The following is a 19,431-nucleotide window of genomic DNA, read 5'->3' as shown; positions in this document are numbered from 1 at the left end:
AGTAAGACTTTTGGACTTACTCATTTTCTCTGTTGTTTTCTATCTTCTATTTCATTGAAGTCTGTTCTGATCTGCTGTTTGGTTTTGGCTTAATTTTATCTTTTTTCTTGAGTTTCTTAAGGTGGAAGCTTAAACTATTGTTTGAGACCTTCCATTTTTTCTAATATAGGTGTTTAAATCTACAAATTTCCCTCTAAGCTCTGCTTTGTCTACATTTCATAAATGTTGATTTTTTGTAGGTTCTTTTACATTCAGTTCAAAATATTTTCTTATTGCCCTTTGGATTTCTTTGTGATTTAAATCCAAGTATTTCAGGATTTCCAAATTTTCTGTTACTGATTTCTTTTTTTGTTTGCTTGTGTTTTTTTTGAGAGAGAGAGAGAGAGACAGAGAGAGACAGACAGAGTGTGATGGGGGAGGGGCAGAGACAGAGGGAGACACAGAATCTGAAGCAGGCTCCAGGCTCTGAGCTGTAAGCACAGAGCCCAACGCCGGCCTTGAACTCACAAACCCCAAGATCATGACCTGAGCTGAAGTCCAACATTCAACCAACAGCCACCCAGGCGCCCTCCATCTGTTGCTGATTTCTAATTTAATTCTGTTGTGATCAAAGAACATATTTTGAATGATTTTTCAGTCCTTTCAAATTTGAAATTTATTATAGTATTTAGCCTATGCTTAATGTGGAAATTTCCATGTGTGCTTGAAAATACTATGTATTTTGATGATGTTAGGTGCTGTGTTTTATAAATGTCAAAATTTAATGGTATTATTCAAAGTTTTCTCCATCTTTGCTGATTTTCTGTCTAGTTTTCCCATGAATTATTGAGAGGGGAATATTGAAATCTTCAAATATAATTGTTGAATAATGACGCCCTCCTTTCAATTCTCTCATTTTTGTTTTAGTATTTGGGGGCTGTTTTTTTTCAGTGCATATGCATTTCTAATTGTTAACTCTCTCAGATGTATTGGCCTTTTTATCATTATGAAATGTCTTTTTTTGTCTGAAGTACTTTTTTTTTTTTTTTTCTCTTAAAGTCTATTTTGTCTGATACTGATTTAGGTACTCCAGCTGTCTTGTGGTTACTATTTTCATGGTATATCTTTTTCTTTTCCTTTTCCTTTCAACCTACTTGTATCCTTAAATCTGAAGTGTGGCTCTTGTAGACAGGATATAGTTGGTCCCTGCTTTTTTCTTTTTTTAATCCTGCCTTTTTTTTTTTTTATCCAGTCTGATAATTTCTGCCTTTGATCCATCTTTGTTCCATTCACATTCAGTGTAATTATTGATATGGTTGGATTTACATCTTCTACTGTGCTGTTTGTTTTCAGTATGTCTTACAGTTTTTGTTGTTATTGTTTCCTTTTCATTTCTTTAGTGTTAAACAAATATTTATTAGGTGTCATTTTAATTTTTCTTTGTTTTTTAACTAAATTTTTAAAAGATATTTTCATACTGTTTGATTTAGGGGTTATAATGTACATTTTATCTTATCACATTCTACTTCAGGATAAATCTAGTAAATCTATTTAAATCTAGTAAATCTATTTTGATCCAAGATAGCTCCATATCTTCTCCAACTCTGTGTTATTATTTTCACACATATTACATGTGTATTTTTGTAAAACTCAGCAATGCAATTTCATACAGCTGAAGTCCTTTAAAGAAATTAAGAGAACAGAAAAGTATGTATTTATAAAATTTTTTACTTCTATTTTTACCATTTCCAGCATTTTTCATTTCTTCTGTCAATTGAGTATTGCCTAGTGTCATTTCCTTTCATCCTGAATGACATCCTTAAGTATTTCTGCTTGCAACAAACATTCTCAGTTGTTTATTTGGGAATGTCTTTATTTCACCTTTGTTTTTGAGGGATAATATTTTGGATAGAGAATTTTTGTGAACAGGTTTGTTTCTTTTTTCTCTTGGCACTCTGAAGATATCATTCCACTGCCTTCTAACCTCTCTTATTTCTGTCAAAAAGTCATTGATCGTATTGCTTTTTCCTTGTGCATGATTAGCCATTTTTCTCTTGCTGCTTTTAAGATTTTGTCTTTGTCTTTCAAAAACTTGACTATGATGTGTCTAGGTATGAGTCTCTTTGTGTTTATTCTAGTTGATATTATTTGAACTCCTGGATCTGTTGGGTAATGTTTTCCACATTGGACTTTCAGCCATTATTCTTGAAATATTTTTTCTTTGCCCTTTGTCTTTCTGCACTCTTTTTAGGATTCCTATTACATGTATGTTGGTACCCTTGATATCCCGCAAGTATGTGAGGATCTGTTCATTTTTCTCCAGTCTTTTGTTCTTTGTATTCTTCGGTCTAGATATTTCTGTTCATCTGTCTTCAAGTTCACTAATTAAGTCTTTGCCCTCCTCAGATCTTCTGTTGGGCCTATGTAGTGAGTTTGTAAATTTTGGTTATTGTACTTTCAATGTCTATGATTTTTATGTTGTAAATAGTTTCTCTCTGTATTGAAACTCTCCTTCTTATATCATTGTCATTATAATTTCCTTTAATTCTTTAAACGTAATTTTCTTTTATTCTTTGATGTATTTATCATAGCTGTTTTGTCTGCCAAATCCTATATTTTTACCTATTCAGAGACATTTTCTATTGACTACCTTTTCTCTTCATTATTGTCACATATTTTTGTCAAAAAACACTGATTGTTTTAAAATACTATTTTTGTGGCACTTCTGGATTCTGATTCTCTTTTCTTCCTGGTTGTATGTATGTATGTATGTATGTATTTTTAATAACTTTTTTGGCCTTAATATATGGACTGTCCCCCATGGTGTCTGGCTGCTAATTTCTCTGCTAGGAATTACCCTGTCTCTTTGTAACTTAGTTGTTATTCAGTGATTGATCAGAAGGTTGTCCTCAAACGCTGTGGGCAAGTCTGCATTTGTGGGTTGAGGAGCACAGTCAGTGTCGAAGCGGTTTTCAAGTCTGTACCAGCTTTAAATTTCTGTAGGGTCCTCTGGGGTCTCCCCTACAGGAATAGCTTCCCAGTTAGCTAGGGATATGTTTACATCCTCTCTGACTCTCTCATTTCCATTTTCTGTGTTAAATTTCTTGCTAGACTACCAGTCTGCTGCTCACCCCTACCAAGGCCACAACTTGAGACTAGCAAAGCTGGACACTTGCCCTGTTCATTTCCTACAGTTTGCTTTTTTTATTGACAACATCACTTGTGTGGGATTTTTTGGCCTGCTCTGTATACCACGTCAGCCCCTCTGGCAGCAAAGCTGCTAGTTGTCAAGGCCAGCCCCACCTGATGGAAGTACTGCACTGACTGAGCTGTTGGGGGAACAGGAGCAGCACTGAGCAAGACCACCTTAGACTCCCACCGTTCTTATACAGAGTTCAGCAGTTTTTTGTGAATAAATGCTTCTCAATTTACTGTCTGTGATTGCTAGGTTCCCAGAGCCATGAAGTCATTGTTTTTGGCAATTTTGTCCAGCTTCTTAGTTGTTTCGTAGGAGATTTTCTGGCTTATTCATGGCCCCATCACCAGAAGTCCTAGCTCACCTGGGAGCTTTTCAAATGGCAAGTTCACTTGCTGAAGTTCCACTTAATGAGGTACCATTCTATAGATCCTTTGTACCATTTTGGTACAAAATTTAGGTCTCTGGGAATCAGAACAGTCTGTTCATCATGCCATCCAGTCTGCCCACCTTGCTATACAATCTGTCGTCTTAATCCTTTTTGATTTAAGGAATCTCACACTTCAACAATGATCACCAGTAACTTTTTGTATGTTATTCCCTTTTGAAAACCACGTTACTGGCATCTGACGCTGTTTGTAATGCCGAATCGAATAGAAGTTTGTAAATGCATTATTTTATGATTCTGCTTTATAAATGAAATCTGTAGGGTTGTGTTTTGTCTCTTCCGTAATACAGAATGTTTAAATGGTTAACATTTGTGCTGCAGTATAGCTTTCTGGCTCATGAAAAATGAAAGCTATCAGCGATCTGGGCAATAAGATTCATCGCCAATAGTCACTAGCAACAGCACACAGCATTTTAATATCAGTGAGGTCCACAGCTAGCAGTAAGAGCTGGTGTAATTGAAAGACGTTTAGGTGCAATCATTCTGCTGTTTGTTCCTTGCCAGGTTCAACATGGGATTGTGTGAGTATTTGAAGAAAACAGCAATTTTTTTTAGATCTTTGAAAGATGTAAAAAGGGTAGATAAGTGCTTAAATTTAAGAAACGTGGTAATTTTTAAATCATGTGGCTCTAAAATAAAAAGATATTTTATTTGTCTTGCTTGATTAAAGCTTTAGAAAAGCTACTCCTTGGTTACAAGTGAACCGATAATTCTGGTCTAATGTTGCCGTGGTAACAACTCATGCTGATATAATTGAGAACATCTTATACATCCTGGTTTGAACATTTTCTCCCTGCCATTTTGAGTTGTTCTAGTGGTATATGAAGGAGGCTAGAATAACCAGCTTGAAAGAAATTAAATCTAGTTATACACATCTTTGGCATTAATCTGATGTTTACTAGTGATATCTCATGCTGGGCAGTTATGCTTTGCTTCTAGGGGCTTTTCTTTTTTAAACAAAAGAAAGCTATTTTCATTTTCTGTGTGCTGCATGTTCCAGTGTATGTGTTTACACCATCGGTTCTTCCACCTCTAGAGATTAGCATAACTCCCTTTGCTGTTGGATTGTTGTTTTGAGCAATATGTTTTGGAAAGGTTGGTTTTCATCATGAGTGGTAAGTATGCTCTCGGAGCCACTGCAGCTATATTTTTTTAGAAATATTTAACTATACGAGGGAAAAATATTTTCTAAAGGGGCAATTGTAAAGCCAGAGCTACAGTGAATTACATTTTCTATTGATGCTTTTGCATTTTGGCATTATAGTAATTTGCTTTTAAAATCCATTGAGAACTGTGAACAAGTAAAACCACTATTAATAGTCGATACCAATAGTCATTTTCTAATTTTCTTTATGGTTTGATTTATTGTATTCATTAAATACTGTTGTTACTAATTGTGTTATAAATTAGTGAGTAAAAGACCCACCATGATAAGGGAGGAATTTCTTTTTATTATCTGATCCTGAAGATAATTGAACTTTCCATTTATTGGCTTTGTCATTCTAATGTTAAGTCTTGTTAGCTTCTTTTTTATTACATTTAAAAAACCCTAGTCTTGAATAAGATGCTGCCAGAATTTTGTTGGTTTACTGGTTGCTTTTAACTATAGTTCTTTGAGAAACAGAGATTTAATGATGAAATAAATATGTGCATTTTGGTTTTAGAGGCTTTATTAAAATTTTTCAGAGATACTTTTTTGGGGGAAATAATTTGTTAGAATAAGTACTTTCATGATCATTAGTTTCCTTTTATGTTTTTATAATGTGACTTATTTTTTTGAAACATTTCCAAAAATGCTTTTTGGGAAAATATCTTACAGTATATACTGCACTTTATCATAGGGTGAGAGCTGTTCACTTTAAGCCAAACCTGCAGCTAAAAATAGATATCCTGTTGTTAGAGTGAGAAATATTTGCTTACAGCATAATTCATTAGCATCTTTTTGGTTAACTAAAGAGGATATTTATAAGTTAACCCTTGAATTGAAGACATTTTTAGGAAAACTGTTATATTATTTTTCTTATAACGTAACAGTCTATTATTTACACTTAAAAGATTTGGAATTGGAATCCAGAACCTGAGAGAGTTGGATTTTTGCTATATAATGATAGAATTCAAAACAGACGTACCTTTTCTTCCATAAATGAAGATCACCTCATTACTGCCAGTAAATATTCTTTTCTCCTGTTTCCATATAACATAAGCCTCTTCCACACTGTTAAGTATTTGTTTGTGAAATGATGTTAGACATTAAAGGACGTTTTTATATGCAAGACATTAAGAATTGTTATTGTTATTTTCCTGTTAGTAGACAGATCCTTCTGATTTAGTGTTTTAAATTTGGGCTAATATTTACAAAATTAACATGTTAACATTTCTTAGAATTTCTATGGGTATCAAAATTGAATACGCCTGGTTTTCATACTTTAAATATTAGATTTCTTTGACTCTGGCCAATGCGTGTTTTCTCTTTGAAAGTTCGGTATAGAACAGAATTTTTAGGTAGCCACTGTGGTGTTCTAGAGGTTTCACAGTTAGATGTATTGGTTGTAGCTGAAGAAGATTGTTGCTGCTTCTCTATTGCTTTATTTCTCTTTGAAGAATCTATGGATTATTCAGGTATTATTTGATACACTTGGCCATATTGGCTTGTCTAACACAGGAATCACAGTAATTACAATTAGACATTCTGACTTTTCAGTATTGTCCAATTTCAACTAATTTTACTCCTGTCATAAGTGGTTACAAGCCTTAGCCATCAAAAGGTGGAAAATTACAAATGAAGTGTGATTTTATTTGTAAAAATAAGCAAATGTTAGACTTTTTCGTCTGAGTTTATAGCCATACATGTGGTTTTTATGTGCACGTGGTATTTTTCTAGTTAAAAAGCTACTCTTTTTCTCCTTCCTGCCTATTAAGTGTTAGGTTTCTCAGAGAATCTATCTTTGGACCTCTCTTAATGCTATATTCTCTCTGAATGATCTCATCCATGCCCACATCTTCAGATGTTACCTGAACATTCAGTTCAAAAGTGAATTTTCTCTTTCTATCCCAAATCTATTCCTTTTTCATTGATCCTGATTTCTGTTAATAATCCCAGACCCACACAGGAATTTAAAACAGAAACCTTGTAGTCATTCCTAACTTGTTTTTAACCCACCCCAGGCATGCACTCAGCCATTAACTTCTATTGATTCTACATCAGAAATGTCTCAGAAATCACTCAATTTTCTCTAGTCTCACTAACACTGGGAATGCCTAAGATTAGGTATTCTGTATATCCTCAGCCTTATCGCAGTAACTGCTTCACTAGTTTCTCAGCTTCCAGTTTTATATCCCTCCAGACCACTTAATGTGCTGCCATTTTTTAAATGCCAATATGCCCATTTCATAACCCAACATGAAAACTTTCAGTTATTCCTTATTGTATCTAATATCAAGGTTAAACTCCTTAAAGTAAGGCATGTAAGATCAGTTACCTACCATTCTGGCTTTATCTGCATCTCTCTCATAAAGTTCTGATCTAGCTATACTACATATTGTTCCTTGCTACCTTTTCATATGTATGTATTTTATCATAAAAATTATGAAAACCAGCTATGCTTTTCAAATGCCTTCATCATTGACTCTGTAGAGTTAGGTGATTCCCCTATACTCCCAAAACAATTTTTGTATTATACTGAAATTATATCCTGGCATGTCAGTTTCCAGTCTCCAAACTTTGAACTCCTTCAGTAGAGGGTAGTGGTGCTGAGTTCATCTATGTGTTTCCCATAGTTTACCCCTATGCACCAAACATAGTAATGAATTCATAAATTCTTGTAGAATAAACGAATGACTAAAAACTACCCATATTTGAGTACTTTTCTTACGTTATCAATGAAAAATACCAGTCATGTATTTTAATTTTTGGTTCATATGCTTATCAGAATATAACTAGCACCCTTATTCCAAAATTCCAGATGAGAACTCTTATTGGCCTAGCTCCAGTGGAGAGCAAATCTCTGAAGAAGCTTACCCTGCTATGAATGACAGGAAAGTTCCAGAATTGATCACAAACATTTACTTAACTCCCCTTTCTAGGTCTATATTTTCTAGATTAAAAAATATAAGGACACAAAACTGGAAAATCAGTGTATCAGTTTTGATTTTAAGAAAGCGTACTTGCCCAGAAATATGCACTATCAGATTAAAGATCAGACACCAAAGTCTAAGCAACAGTTTTACTTTGAGGAGCTTGCCTTCATGGAAAATAAGTAGATAGCAGTTTCACTGTCACTAACTTGGAGGGATGGATGAAGCTTACAAGAAAGAGACTTGTGGAGATGAGTAGAAGATCCAACACTAGTGATTACTTTCGTTTTAAAACTGTCTGGACATCCAAGAATTTGTCAGACTATTCCAAGTTGAAAACGTGGCTATTCTACTTCCAGATATAACAGGGCTCTTCCCTGACTTGGTAGGTATCACCACCGGCCAGATACCCTGTAGTCCTAGCTCCACTCCCATTTCTGAAAGTCCCTGTATTATTTAACTGATAATATGACCATGTACCAATTAAAATATCTGAGAAGTTGATTCTAACACTCTCAAAATAGGAGGTGAGAAAAACTACCTTATTTGGGTATGTTTGTAAAGTTTTGAAAGGTTTCTCATTGTTTAGAAATGGATAAACAAGAAAAGCAACAATATGGAGCCTATGAAAGATTATGCATCACTTAAGGATAAATCACAGACTTCAAGAGGAAAAGAGTGAACTTATATTTTGAAAATATTTGTGGGAAGGGTTTAAAAACAAGAAATTATAGGTAGTCTGGGTTCAATTCTTAAAAATTCCAAGTGAACATGAATCTGTGTTTACTTGAATGATAAAAGAAAGAGAGAGAGACTAGGATGAAAAGAACTGGCTGAGAGGCAGGAACAGAAAAGGAATACTAATGATATGATAAGGGATGGTTATAAGAAGATGAACCTGGTATTTGCAGAACATAAAGCTGCCTTAGAAGCATTAAAAAGCAAAATAATCACTACAGGAAAGTAAATTAATGATATGAAGAACTAGCTTGATAAATAAATCCTACTAGAACGTCAGGGGAACGGACAAGATAAAAGTTATGAAGTAAAAAGTATGTCAGATAAAAGTAGGAAACTCTACATTGAATGAATAGCATTCCTTCAGAACAGATAATGACTAATAAAACAGGAGCAATAATAAAAAATATGATTCAGGAAAACTCCTTAGTTGGAAAAAAACTCTGAATCTGTAGATTCAAAGAGCTCATTGTATTTTGACAAAGATTAACACAAACACCAATACCTAAATATATCCCTTTTTTAAAAAAGCTTATTTCTTTATTTTAAGAGAGAGAGAGCACAAGAGGGGGAGGGGGGCGCAGAGAGAGAGAGGAAACAGAGAATCCCAAGCAGGCTCCACGCTGCCAGCACAGAGCCCAATGTGGGGCTTGAATTCACAAACCGTGAGATCATAACCTGAGCTGAAACCAAGAGTCTGATGCTCAACCGACTGAGCCACCCAGGTGCCCCAATACCTGAATACATCCTGATAGAAGTTTTGAATTTCTAAGGTAAAAAGCTCTACAAACATCTAGCTATCTTTGCATCTTACAACTTAACACAAAACTTGTCTTATAAAGAAAAAAAATCCAAACAGATCAGATCATTTGAAAAGCTTTCTAGAGCAAAGATTAATGAAGACACAATAGTATCTAGAAATGCTGAATAAAATGTATCAAGCATCCCTTGTAATGAATATCTGAATTTACAAGAATATAATAGAAACCCTCAGTGTACAGAAAGTGAAGTGGTAAATGAAAATCTTAGGTGTAAGGGGAAGCATACTTTGACTACCCTGAGGAGATTTTCATTCCTTGGCTAGCCAAAGGGCTTTCATTTTAAATGGCCTCACTGAGACAGAAGACACTTTATTAGATCCATGCACCTTAGGATTTCTTAGACCCCTATGTAAAGCCAGGATCCTCAAAGGATTGTAACCTCAGTGAAAGCATAGTTGAGAAAATAAAACCTCTCCACTGACACAGGGAAAAAATAAGGAAGCTTGTATTTCTTGGCCTAGATTCCTGGGGACATGGGAGGAATGTGTGTATGTGTGTGGGATGCCTCTCCTGAGAGTTTGTAATCAACTGCTTCTCCAGTAAATTTCACATTTTAATCTGTATTAATTATGTGGTTTAAGAATCACCAATAAAATAAAATAAAATTATTGTGACAGTCCCAGGCTAGTAACATCCACGGGATGCCAGGCAGAAGCTAATACAAAACATATTCCCAGGTCAAACCCTGCAGGTTTATCATAGATAAAGCCCAACTGAACTTTAAATTCACAATCCAGGGATGCCTGGGTGGCTCAGTCGGTTAAGTGTCCGACTTCGGCTTAGGTCATGATCTCAAGGCTCATGAGTTCAAGCCCCTCATCGGGCTCTGTGCTGACAGCTCAGAGCCTGGAGCCTGCTTTGGATTCTGTCTCCGTCTCTTTCTGTCCCTCTCCAGCTCATGCTCTCTCTCTGTCTTTCTTTCAAAAATAAATGAACATTAAAAAAATTAAACATAAATTCACAATCCAAAATCAAAATAGATACACACACATCTACTATAAACAATATCCAGCAAATACAACAGGATTAGACTTTTCCAAGAATGTCAAGAGGTAGAATTGTCACAGACTACCATTTAAAATTAATAATCACACAAAAACATATATATGTAAGAGAAAAAAACCGGGCATCTCTAACAGAACCTCAAAACATATAAAACAAAATTGACCATTTAGAAGGAGAAATTGTAAATATATAAGATTTATGGATATTTATAAAGAGTGTTATGCTAGTATAACTAGTATAATCACCTAGTAATGGGGGAATACACAGAAATGTATAGAACACTCAACTAAACATATTCAAAATATTTTAAAGAATTGACATATAGGCCATAGGCTCTGCCCACAAAGCAATTAAGTTTAATAAGTAAAAAAGACTAATGAAACAGATTAACAAACACACAAATATTATATTTAGGGATTACAAAAATTCAAATAACTCAGGTCAAGAATAAACTCATGAAGTTAAAATTCAGCTATCAATGAGAATTTGTGGGGTACAGCTAAAGTGGATTTAGAGACAAATTTTTAAATGCTTATGTTAGGAAAGGAGAAGAACATTAATGATGTGAGTACTCAAGGAAATAAGTAGAGAGAGCAAGGCAAGGTTAATCAAAGGAAGAAAAAGACTAAGGAAGACATGAGCAAAAACCAGTAGAATAGAAAATAAAAATCCATCAGAACCGAAGGTTAGTTCGTGGAAAAGACTTTTGAAAGAACTGATGAGAACTATACCTATTTAAGATTTAATCATAATTAAAATCTTTTTTCAAAACTTAACAAAATTAGGACTGGGCAGTTTTCCAATCAAGTTCTAGGAAATATTCAAAGAATGAAAATTTCAGTCTGGTACAAAATCTTTCAAAGAACTGAAAAAGAGGAGATACTCTTAAATTTATTTATTGAGTCAAGTAGAGCTTTACAAGTAAAGTATGGGAAAAGAAAATTAATTAGAAACATTGTGTCTGAAGTTAGGAACAGGAAACGGATGCTCATTGTCTGTTTCTGTACAATATTGAACTCTTAGTCATAACCTGCACAGTAAGTAAGGCAATAAAAAAATGGATGGAACAAAATTGTCATTATTCACAGATGATAGGTCTGCTTACAGAATTCAAGAGAATCTACCAATGTTACTTTAGAATTAATAAGAGAGTTTGCCAGATACAGTAAGATCAATATATAAACATCAGTTATACATCAGTAATAAACAAATGGTAATTTTTAATACTTTTTGCTTTAATAAATTTTGCTTTTACAATAGCAACCCAAACTCTAAAGAACCTAGGACTAAATCTAATAAAACATAATAAGACTTTTAAGAAAAAAAATTATAAAATTTTACTGAGAGACATTTACCTAATCTTTAACAAGAAGATATGAATTCAGGGGCCCCTGGGTGGCTCAGTCGGTTAAACATCCGACGCTTGATTTCAGCTCAGGTCATGATCTCATGGTTCATGAGTTCAAGCTCCACATTGGGCTCTGTGCTAACATCGCAGAGCCTGCTTGGGATCCTCTCACTCTCTTTCTCTCTCCCTCTCTCTTCCTCTCTCTATGCCCCTCCCCTGCTGGTTCTCTCTCTCTCTCTCTCTCTCTCTCTCTGTCTCAAAAATAAATAAACATAAAAAGATATGATTTCATATCCATTATATTAGTGACACATTTTGTTGAGGGTATGGGTCATCAAAGATATGGTGGCAAAATAAACTTGCACAACATATATTGAGCCACTTACTGTATTACTGTGTGGTAAAGTTGAAAATCTACACACCCTATCAACTAGGGATCCACTCCCAGCTCTATACTGTCTGATAGCAAGACAGAATATTTTAATTCAGAACTGAATGGAAAATCCTTAGCATATGACTGTGATAGATATAATATTACTCTAAGAAAAAGTCTCTGAACAATTAGGGAAGTAAAGTACATTTCTTGAAAGGGCATTTTAAAGATTACTTGGGTTGTTTATGGCTAGAAATTTAGTTTAAGTTTTTTTTTTTTTTTAATTTTTTTTTTCAATGTTTATTTATTTTTGACAGAGAGAGACAGAGCATGAACGGGGGAGGGGCAGAGAGAAAGGGAGACACAGAATCGGAAACAGGCTCCAGGCTCCGAGCCATCAGCCCAGAGCCTGACGCGGGGCTCGAACTCACGGACCGCGAGATCGTGACCTGGCTGAAGTCGGACGCTTAACCGACTGCGCCACCCAGGCGCCCCTAGTTTAAGTTTTTATTACCTCATCCTGTCAGCATCCAGCTTCTCTAATCAAACATGACTTGGATGGCCAAGAAAATCCACAGCATCCCTAAATAGAGAGCAAGTTGGGAGAGAAAGCATGTACATAACATGAGCTGTGAATTAGTACACTATGTGGATTCATGGTATATCCATCTCTCTATGTACATATTACTTAAATAAATTAATGTTTCTGTAATTTGATCATTTAAATATATGTCTCACAAAAAATTATTTTGTAACAGGTTAGTGAAAGTCAATTATACTGTTCACTTGTAACCAAGACTTGATAAAGAATTAACCAATAAAAAAAGTATAAGAAAAAGAAAGAGGAATAAAATAGATAATACAATAGGAAATATAGTTTTTATCTCCTGTTAAATTTCCAAACACCCATTCATCTGTGATTTTGTGCAAGACCAAATGATATCTTAGAAAACAAAAGTAGGCCTAGTCCCATCCACTGGAATGTACAAATGCAATTGCAGTAAAGTTATTTTTTACACTCACTATAAATTTTAAGATTATAGTGAACTTGCTCTGAGTGAACTTGCTTGAATATGGTGAAGCAAATAAAGCATCCCTTGAGCAAAGTGAACACACTGCTCTACACATTAAAGGGATAGAATTTGATATTTTTTAACAGATTTCTAGAATAGGGTTTGGCTGGTTTAAAAAAAAAAATATATATATATATATATCCAAAGAATGTGTTGTAAGCCTTAGATAAAAACACTTTTGAATATGGATGCCCAAGTATTTTTCATTCTATTTCTATGTGTAAATATACTAATGAGCATATGGGATAGATACTTCTTGTGGGTATGTTATTTGATGTGTTATTTAATCTGTTTAACTTATTTATTCCTTTTGACCAAGCACGCAAATCATCAGAAGCATCTGGTAGGAAACCATTTTTTACAGAATAATTCTGTTTGCTTTGTTGCTATAAATTGCATTTTTATTAGGTATTTTGTGGCAACTAGAATGTTTTATATTTAGTTTACCGAAAATATTTGTAGTGCAGTGTATGTGTGTGGGGTTATTCTTAAAAATAACCATTGTAGAGCTCTAAACAGGGGTGTGTTTGAAATAGGGGCGCCAGAACACAGACACTTAACTAGATTTACACTTTCCAGAGGTTTTGGAAGGGATTGTACTGTGCTGTTATTTGCTGATAGAACTTGGTGTTTTCATAGGTAATTAACCTCAGTTTCCATCCTGTTCTGTGCTTTCTGATATATACCAAATAACTCTTAGACTAATGCTTTAAGGTAAAGGAGGAAGATGAAAATAATTTAATTGCAGAGATCAGGAGGCCCATGAATTATAATCTAAAAAGTAAAAAGTTTTAAACTATTATTTCAAAAAAGGTATTAAGAAACTTACCACTCTTTATAGTACCTGATACGTTCTCCTTCCCTCGCAGGAGATTTTAGAGGAATAGCCCCCTCCCTTATTCCCTACGTAGATAGCCATCAAAGTTTCAGCCCCAGGCCTCAGATCCCCACCATCACTGCTCTTTACTCCATCTGGCTGCCCTCTTCCTTAGCAAATGATCTTGCTTCTTGTTTTCCAGAAGAAATAGGGTCTAGCAATTGTGACTAACTCTGTTTACCCCCTTTCCTTCAGACACATTGAAAAGCATCACCCTGGCAAACAGTTACCCTCATGTTTGGGCACCTGCTTACCTACACGCTTCACCCCTCACTGCTACAGGGCACTTATACTCTATGCTGCAGCTGTGCAAGTCAGTTGCCAATGCTGGGATAAACCATGATGCTTCCTCCATACCTTATTATTATTATTATTATTATTATTTTAACATTTATTTATTATTGAGAGACAGAGGAGACAGAGCATGAATATGGGAGGGGCAGAGAGAGGAAGAGACACAGAATCCGAAGCAGGCCCCAGGCTCTGAGCTGCCAGCACAGAGCCCCACGTGCGGCTCAGACTCACAAACCGAGACATCATGACCCAAGCCAAAGTCGGACGCCCAACGGACTGAGCACCCCTACTTCCTCCATACCTTTTTACACAAGATCATCCCAGCCTAGAATGCCTTCTTCCTCAACTTTATCTGGTAGAGGAACTCTGTCCTTAAGACTTAACATAATGCTGTGTCCTCTATGCCTTATTTTTACCTACCAATTTCCTCTTTTGAGCTCTTATAGTACCTTATGATTCCCTTAGTTGTAGTTTTTGTCATATTGCATTCTAATGTTTCATCTCTCTCCCCGTTAGCTTTTCACCTCTTTAACAATGTAAATATATGTGTTCTTTGTAGTGTTCCCAAAGTCTTGCTCAATTTCTGGCACCACAAAACAGTGCTCCTCAATAAATGTTGTTGAAAAGATTGTTAAAACTGGCACCAAGGAAGTAAATGCCTGAAAGACACTAATGTCTTTCAAAAGGGAGTTAACGAAGTTTTGAAATGAATGTTGTTTTTCCTACAGTAGAGTTTCAAATACATAACACAAGTCCAGTGATGGTATTGCAATAGTTACAGGCTGTGTATTTCAATACATATACCACTTCATATTGTTAGCACAATTGCTCTGAGAGTTAAAAGTTTTTGTTAGTTGTTTTAAGAATTAGAATGGTATTGATTTTGACACTAAACAACAAGTACTGATTTTATTTCTTTAGCATTTAATTGTAAGATGTCCTATTTGAATATGTGCTGTCAAAATGTTGAGTTTCTGTATTAATGTTCTATTTCTATACATAATATTCTGAGACAATGTATATAGGTGACTTCGTGCTAATATGTTGTTTTCATGAGCGTTATTTAATCATTGTTTAATTAATTTTTTTTTTTGAATACAAGCTTGCTCCTCTTCAGAAGTATCTGGTAGGCAACTACTTTTTAATAAAACAAATGTTACCTTTCCAACTTTTTCTTTGGTTGTTTGCAAGTTGTTATGCTCCTCATAAGTTATATTTTTATAAAGTATACAGAGTTAATACCATATTTTAGTTGATGGACGAAATGGTTTAGCTTTATATTGAGTTTGGTCTATAGAAATGATTTATATTGCACTTTTTATGTGATATTTTAGAAACAACAAATATAGCACTGGAAAGTAGTGGGAGTTGTACAGGGTAGCAGAAGAAAGATTAATACACACCACTTAAATTAGATAACACAGATTAATGAATGTTTTTTTTAAATAAAATATACTGTTGTAAATTTTGAACAAAATAGCTACTATTTGAATATTTACCCCAGAGAGTTTATATTGTTTTGTTCTATTTTCTGTTTCTCTTTTCTTTTTTCATTATACATTTATACATTAAATAAAAGTTCAATGAAGCTGTGTTTTTATTGTAAAAGACGTGTTAGAGAGGGAGGTGACACTTATCTCATTACGATAAACTAGAGAAACATCTGGAGTAATTGTAATCTGTAATAGTAATAGATTTCTAAACTCTTCTTTCAAAACATGAATGATAACCTCTTTTAAGCATTGGAAAATGGCATCCTATAACTAACAACATGCTCTTGTTATATAATAAGCAGTAATGTAGTATAGTTAACACAGAAACCAAAAGTGCCTAATAAATAAATCTAATTAGTGAAACATTCTTATTCATTGTAAAATTATCTGCATATTATGGAATAAAGATAAGCCATACTTGACTTTTTAATGAATTTTCCTAATGTTTAAAATGAACTTTGTAATCTAAATTTTAAATTATGTCCTGTGTATAAATATATTCAAAAATATTTTGAGGGTGATAAGAATTACATTTTTTGTACACTTGTGGAAACACGTAAAAATTGTCACTTTGTTTCTTCTTTCTTTATCTCATGAGTGTGGGTAAACATTCCTATTTGTAGGAATAGATTCCTGTGGTATGCTCATTTCTGCAGAACACAATGCAATCTCTAAATGATACAAATTGAAAAGAATATAAATTTATTTGGAAAATATATATATAATTGAAATATATACTCCTAGGAAGAAACTGATTTAACTTTTGGTGTGCCCTTTTCATTTTTTGTAGTACATTATTGACTGTTACAGAACAAAATATACTTGCAGAAAAATTCTTCATTGAGATCTTTTCCTAAGGAGAGTTATTAATCACTGTAAGGTGCTTAGCTACCCATAATCGTGGAGCTAAGAAATACTAGGACCAATATTATAATTCAGATGTGCCAAGCTCCAAAACTTAGGGCTGTTTCAGGCTATCACAATGGTTTAAACTGTTAAATGTAGATATTGTGTACATATTAGAGCACAATAAGAAAACCAAAATATTTAGAACTTCCAGTTCTAAAGTCTGGAAGTCTGGATTGAATGTGCTGCAGTGTTTGAATGTGGCTGTCTCTCCCACCACTTATTTTGTTAATTAGCTGCCAACACCTTATGTCAGTGGGTATAAATTTTTTAAACAACCAGAGAAAAACATTTAGAGAGTGAAATTCACCACTGTCTAAAAATAATAAAAACCAAAGCAAATACATGTGGTTCTAGATTGCCTATTGTTTTTAGAGTTATTTATAACCCAGCATATTGTGAAATATTTTATTTCTGGTGTTTGTATTTATAAGATGTATATTTTGGTTAACTTATATTTTTACAGAGTTAACTATGTTCATCTTTGCATCTGAGTAGTGCACATATAAACTAGAGATTTTCTGTGTGTATATATACTTACGTGATTAAAAAATGTTTCGAAAAGAGTTTGCTTCATGGAAGTATTTAATGACATTATAATTAATGCTTATCCTTACTCTAAAAGGGAATCTCCTTATTTGTTGAAATAATTCACAAAATTTAATAACTTTGATTCATACCTATTCTGATAATTTTCATGTAAGGCCTTTTTGAGAACTGTTACTTCCTTTCTGTAACGTTACTTATCAGTGAACTTGGAACATTGATGAGTACAGAGAACATTTCAAAGAATTTCCTGAATATCCTATTAGCAAATGAAATTAAGTAGTGCCTGAAATTTTTCGTCTAGCTCATTCACCAAGTAGGGAAAAGGAAGTTTTCTTGCAGTACATGCACCATCTTTGGCCAATAATGCCAGTCCTTCCATTGACCAGTTACTTTTTTCTTAACTCCAGATCCACTTAGCAGGAAGTGACAGGAGAAGCTGAAATAGGATGTTGAGAATTTTTTTTTTCTTTCCCTGATTCTCTTGCTTGTCTCCAAATTATCTATACTCATGCAGGCATCTGGAGAGTTTATACTGCAACTTGATGTGCAAGTTCTAAAAATAGAAGATAACCAAAAACATTTTTCAAAGGAAATCAGATGTATATTTTGGGAATCACAAATTGTTGTTTCTTAAAAGCCACAGTTGCATTTATCAGGAAATTATGTTTTTAATTTATCATAGCTGTCATCTCTAAAGCAATGCCATTGCAAATATGTCTGCTCCATGCAAAAGAATACATAAATTAAATAAACACAATCTTACTTATAAAACCACTCTTCTTCAGTTGTAACTAGTACATTAACTTTTAGAAGTAGGATGGCCTGAACCATCCTAAACTCAAAATGTAAGACTTATCCACCCCCAAATCCACCCCCGGGAAGAATGAGATCATATCTGCATAATGAGGTACAATTATTTGATTCATTGTTTTGGTGGAGGAGATTTTCATACAATGGGGGAGAGTCTAATTTTAAAAATTATTTTTCTCAAATTTTCTAAAATAGGTATTTTGAGAGTATTTTACAGCAAAATACAGTGACAGTTTATATAAAGTAGTAAAATAATGTCTTCAGAAATGAACACTTTAGTGTCACTTAAAAACTAACGTCTGCTCTTGGTGCTTGTCATCACCATTTTGAAATCTCAAAACCTTTAGAATGCCAACAGCCTTTTTGGTTAGTAACAGTGTTTTGGCAAAGTTCTTTTACAAAAGTGAAGGAGGAAATAATAACATATATCTTAAAATGCCTCACTTCAATACCACTACATCAGTAGAGACCTCATTAAAGAATTTATGAGCCTCTCACTTCCAATGTTTGGTCTTTTCTTCTTCTTATCATCATCATCATCACTCTTAGTATTTCTGAAATAAATGCCAGGGTGCCACTCTAAGTTCATTTTGCCTAGCCTTTTACTATTTCAACACCATTTAAATTCTATTGTCTTCTTCATTTTTAGATTTAGATATCCGAGGAATACTCAGAACTTCCAAACAAAAAGAAATACTAAAATAAATACCTCTTGAATCACTAGGTTTTGCTCTCAGACCTAACTGTAAGAACAAGAATACATTTTGTTAATGCCATCTTATCTCTGGAATCCTTTTCCTATTTGTTTTTAAATGCCTGAAGTCATTTTGTAAACAGAAGTCATTATGAAAACTTCGTGGAAAGAAAATGAAAAAGAGGAAACCTTTTAAATGATTCGTCATTTAACAAATCTAAAGCTTCAAACCACAGCTTGATAATGTGGCTGTTATTGATCACTAGATAAACATCTGGTTTGAACGCTTTACTTTAGTGTACATTTTAGATTAGGCATTCAGGCATGTAGTTTTGTTCTAAATTTAGAATGAGATTTTTTTTTAAGCTGTTTGAGTGTTTTGTTTTTGGTGTTTTGTTCTGTTTTTGTCTTTGGTGGCCATCCTTTATATGTAGCCTGTGTTCTTCCCTTTTCTCTCTGCCTTCAGCAGAGAAAACACAAATCCAATAACATAAATCTTTATAAACCTGAAAACAGCCCTCCATCAAAGTCAGTTATTTTTGAAACTCCACAAATCAATGAGTTCACATTCATCAGATAGCTTCAACTTGTTACTTTTCACGGCTTTGTTAATATCACTGATGGCTTACTAGCAATCAGTATTTTGGTCTACATTGATTTATAACTTTTTTATGTTACTTTCAGGTATGTTTTCAGGAACAGTATTTTTATTATTAGATTTGAAATTATCAGAGTGATCTCCATATAAAATAG

The 19,431-nt window shown here is 34.0% G+C and overlaps 1 protein-coding gene across 2 annotated transcripts in view; it reads left to right on the top strand.

Annotated features, from left to right (window-relative positions):
* The window catches only part of PRKACB (protein kinase cAMP-activated catalytic subunit beta), a 128,539-nt gene that overhangs the window by 70,262 nt on the left and 38,846 nt on the right, over window positions 1–19,431 (top strand). The gene's annotated exons all lie outside the window — the stretch shown is intronic.

Source organism: Lynx rufus, unplaced genomic scaffold (assembly GCF_022079265.1).
Source record: "Lynx rufus isolate CCGP_SWC_20201006 ecotype Redwood Valley unplaced genomic scaffold, mLynRuf1.p SCAF_2, whole genome shotgun sequence".
In the NCBI taxonomy this organism is placed as follows: Eukaryota; Metazoa; Chordata; class Mammalia; order Carnivora; family Felidae; genus Lynx; species Lynx rufus.
The sequence above is the reverse complement of the archived record's forward strand: the minus strand, read 5'-3'. Positions and strand labels throughout refer to the sequence as shown.